At 34.5% G+C, this 4,414-nt stretch overlaps 1 pseudogene; it reads right to left on the bottom strand.

Annotated features, from left to right (window-relative positions):
• Positions 1-1,714: 1,714 nt before the first annotated feature.
• On the bottom strand, positions 1,715-4,147 carry LOC131515656 (protein phosphatase 1 regulatory subunit 12A-like; annotated as a pseudogene).
• Between the last annotated feature and the right edge of the window lie 267 nt (positions 4,148-4,414).

Raw genomic sequence — 4,414 nt, 5'->3', positions numbered from 1 at the left:
TCAAAAATAAATAAATGTTAAAAATTTAAAAAAATTATTTTTTTAAAAAATTAAAATAAATCTGGCTAGTATTAAAAAGACAAAAAAAAAAGAAAAGAAAAAAGTTACAAGTGTTGGTGAAGATGTGGTGAAAAGGGAATCTTCAAGCCCTGTTGGTGGAAATGTCAACTGTGCAACCACTGTGGAAAGCACTATGGAATTTCCTCAAAAAATTAAAGATAGCAATACCACATGATCTAGTAATTCTTTTTTAAAAATATTTATTTATTTGGAGAAAGAGTGAGCATGAGTGAGGGAGAAAGAGAGAATCCCAGGCAGTCTCTCTGCTGACAGCACCGCTTGAAATGGCACTCGATCCCATGAGCTGTGAGATCATGACCTAAGCCCAGATCGAGTCAGACACACAACCACCTGAGCCACCCAGACACCCCAGTGATCTAGTAATTCTATTACTGGGTATTTACTCAAAGAAAAACAGAAACACTAATTCAAAAAGAATATCACAGGTTAATTCTGCAAATAATTTCGTAGCATTACTTTGGCTACCCAATAGTTTTCGACATAGCTTAATTTAGGTATGTGCAGTGTGAAGAGGTATCTTAAACAGCTTTGATTGGGGTTGAACACTGAAATGAAAACAAAATAAAAGTAAAAGCACTTTAAGTAGAAAAATGTAAACATAGGGCTCTACCTATTGTATGCCTTTAAAAAAATTTTTTTTAAGTTTATTTATTTGAGAGAGAGTGAGCAGGGGAGGGGCAGAGAGAGAGAGGGAGAGAAAGAATCCCAAGCAGGCTCTTGGGCTCATCATGCTGTCAGCATGAGCCCAATGCAGGACTCAAACCCGCAAACTGTGAGATCATGACCTGAGCTGAAATTAAGAGTTGGATACTTAACCGATTGAGCCACCCAGGCACCGTTATTGTATGCCTTTTAAAGTCTTTATTTACCTTGTTAGCAACTTTTGTTTTTAACACTATTATGGGAGTGGTCTACTTTGCATTAACACATACTTGAAATAATAAAATAGTCAAGCATGGCATGTGGTGGTCTAAAAATCAAAGCAACACACTTGTTGATATAAACAACATCACTCAGTACCTACTAAGATAAGTGTGAAGATTACAGAATCTAACATCCTGTACTACAATAATAAAGCAAAGTGACCAATGAAGGCAGCAAATAGGGCTTAAAAGAGCCTAATCTCAACTGAATTTAAAGCATTCACATAAGAAAATGCATATTGCACAGTGTAAGCAAATGTTCCACCAAGCAATTTAAATGAGAGACAACAGAGTATTCACTTAATGCATAACAATGATCTCAGAAGAGCAAGTGTTCTTTCTGTAAATGACAAAAGCTGTGAAAATATGGAAGAGTCTAGCACATGGAGAGTTACAAAGGAAAAATACAAAACCAAACCTAGGTATAAAATTTAAAAAAAATTAAATATTGAAAAATTCAAAACTGTGGCTCATCAAAAATGTTGAATAATTGTCTTCTGTGAGAGCTCAAAGTTTTTGTTGATGTGAATGTGTTTACGTACAACTAAGGCTTACTGGTTAAATATCTGAGGAAGATCTGGCCTTGAGCACTTTCTTTACATCCTAGACCTGTAAACCAAGTTTTCTCAGTCATTAAAACAAACTTCTCAGCAGCTGCATTCCTGTGAAACAATGGTCTCAAAACAAGAAAAGAAAAGCAAACAAAAATACTAAGTGGGCATGTGGCAGAATCTCTGAAAATGATAGTCTCCAAGAATTTCAAGTGACTGTTGATTATGGTCCACTAGGTTATAATATGTAATTCCATTACTTGCTGTTTCTCTTTTTAATTGGGAAAGTTTGCCTATCACTCTGACCAGTGCCCTATTTTCATCCTTTAGTTTCTATTTGTCTGTTTTTACGTCTGGTAGCATTGGAGCTCTACTACTTCTGGTATTCTTTCTAAAGCTTTTTGTTCCTTTTTTTCCATTTCCAGTAGAGACTTCACAGTAAATCTTTCTAATCTCTAGATGCCTTTTTTCCAACTGCATTTTAAGATCTGTCAGTTCCATACTTGCATCATGTAGCTATGTTTTCAGCTTTTTCTTTTCAGCTGGAATTTGTTCATAAAAGTTCTTAAAGTCAGAAATCCTCCTTTTCTAGCCTGCCACTGTAAAGTTTTCTTTCTTTTAAAAAAGTGATCCAAAGCATCCCAGTAAGGCATCGCACTGATCACTAATTGATGTGGGACTGGCTTTTTATGTAGAAATGGAATCTAAGTTTTCTTTCTTATTAGATCCCTCTTCTATATGATTGTTGTTCTTATTCATTTTCACTGATAGCTTATTTCCAATATTAAACTTCTGTAGATCTTATTTCTCCTTGTTGCCATCATTCTATGATTGATTTAGGTAGTGATTCATCTTCATTCCTTTTTTTTTTTTTTTTTTTTTTTCTCCCTGTCTTTCATTTTCCTTTGTTAATACTCTGGAGTAAACAGACGTTATACCTACAGGAGTATTTGTCCTGTTTAGTTGACTTGAAGCATAGAGTGAACTGTTCATGGTAGACAGTGAAAAAGAGTGGTTGAACTTGAAGTTGATTCTGGTCTGTAACACTGATAAGTCTTATCGTATGTTCTGAAGTACTTTTGTTTATATTCATCTCTAGATGTTTCTGGCTCCCTTTCTTCTTTATCCTTCTTTATCCTGATTTCCTTCATTCTTGTTCTCTGGTTCTGGTACAACTTACTGTTTTTCAGCCTCTTCAGTGTCACTCCCTGCGTTGATTTTCTAGACTGTTTTGCTTTCTAGATCTTGCTTTTCTTTGGGATTCAAATTTTTCATCTCTAAGAGGATTGAGGTATGGTCTGCATCTCTGCTCACCTCTGGTGCCGAGGAGACACTGCCAGGCAGCAGTTGTCGTCAGGATTATATTTTTGGAGGTTTTTATTACTTATTTAATCTCCTTACTAGTTTCAGGTTTATTCAGATTTTCTACTTCTTTTATCAGTCCGTCTTGGTACATTTTGGGTTTGTAGGAATTTGTCTATTTCATTTAGAATATCCAGTTTCTTGGTGTACAGTTGTTCAGAGTACCCAAAATCTTTTTTATTTCTGTAAAATCAATTACAGTGCCTTCTGTTTTGTTTCTGATTTTATTTGAATCTTTTCTTTTTTTTCCTAAGTCAGTCTAGCTAAAAAATTGTCAATTTTGTTGTGCTTTTGAAAGAATCAACTCTTGGTTTCATGGATTTTCACTGGTTTTTATTGTCTACGTTGTTTATATCTCCTCCAATTTTTGTTATTTTCTTCTGGTAGCCTTGAGGAGCAGACACTGGTAACTATTATATAATTTTATCACTGTAGAATTGGCAGTATATTCTGACTCTGTGTTCATAGATGACTGATTAGGTGAGACTTCTCTAAGACTAGCAGACCTCTGTATGTAATACAACACTCCCCCAAGTGTTACTGCTCATCGCTTTGCTTTATTTCACTTTTTTAATGGCATTTTTGTCATGTTATAATTTGTTTATTTACTCTCAGTCCACTTTGCTAGCATTTAAGTACGACTGGAGCAGGAATATTTAGCTGCATTATTATAATGATATGGCTCAAGCTCTAGAAGAGTACATAGTATGTAACATTCACTAAATATTAGTTGAAGGACTCAATGACAGGGTGAATGAACAGTTTTACTGGTTTAACAACCTGTGTGGAATAATATTCCAAAATTTCATTACATTAGGAAGTTTATAAGGTGTGGGTAAACTGGGACTAAGAAAGACCAGAAGAGAATGGTATTTTTATTTGGGGAAGATAATCTAAATCTTATTTGCTGTGGCCATTGGTGAGAGTAGTGATAAATCTGTATACTAGTAAGAAGAGCTTTCTCAAAAGCCTTGAGGTGAAAGGTGGGGAAGAACAGAATGTCTAAAGTGGAATGAATTAGAAGGGGTATTTGATGTTAAAAAAAAAAAAAAGCAGATAAATGTAGGGCATTTTAACATGGTGAAGAGGTGTTTTTTTTTTTAAGAAAAATTTTTAAAATTTAATACATACCATAAACTACACATAGTTAAAGTGTATAATATGGTAACTTTGGTCTTACATATATACCAATGAAACTGTCACCACAATGAAGACAAGGAACATGTCCATCCTTGAGAGCTTCTTCTTACCCCTTGGTAATGACTCTTTATTCACTTGCTCTCCACCCTGTACCCAGGCAACCAATGATCTGCTTTCTGCCACTATACATTCATTTGCATGTCCTACAGTTTGAAATAAATGGAATAATAAAGTGAAAGTTTGTTTTTCCTGGTTCCTTTCAGCATATTGTTTTGAATTTTAATCCAATTTGTTGTGTATCAAGAGGTCTTTCCTTTTTCTTGCTAATTTGTATTCCATTGTATGAATATTCATTTT

Source organism: Neofelis nebulosa, chromosome 1 (genome assembly GCF_028018385.1).
Source record: "Neofelis nebulosa isolate mNeoNeb1 chromosome 1, mNeoNeb1.pri, whole genome shotgun sequence".
Classification (NCBI taxonomy): Eukaryota; Metazoa; Chordata; class Mammalia; order Carnivora; family Felidae; genus Neofelis; species Neofelis nebulosa.
The sequence above is the reverse complement of the archived record's forward strand: the minus strand, read 5'-3'. Positions and strand labels throughout refer to the sequence as shown.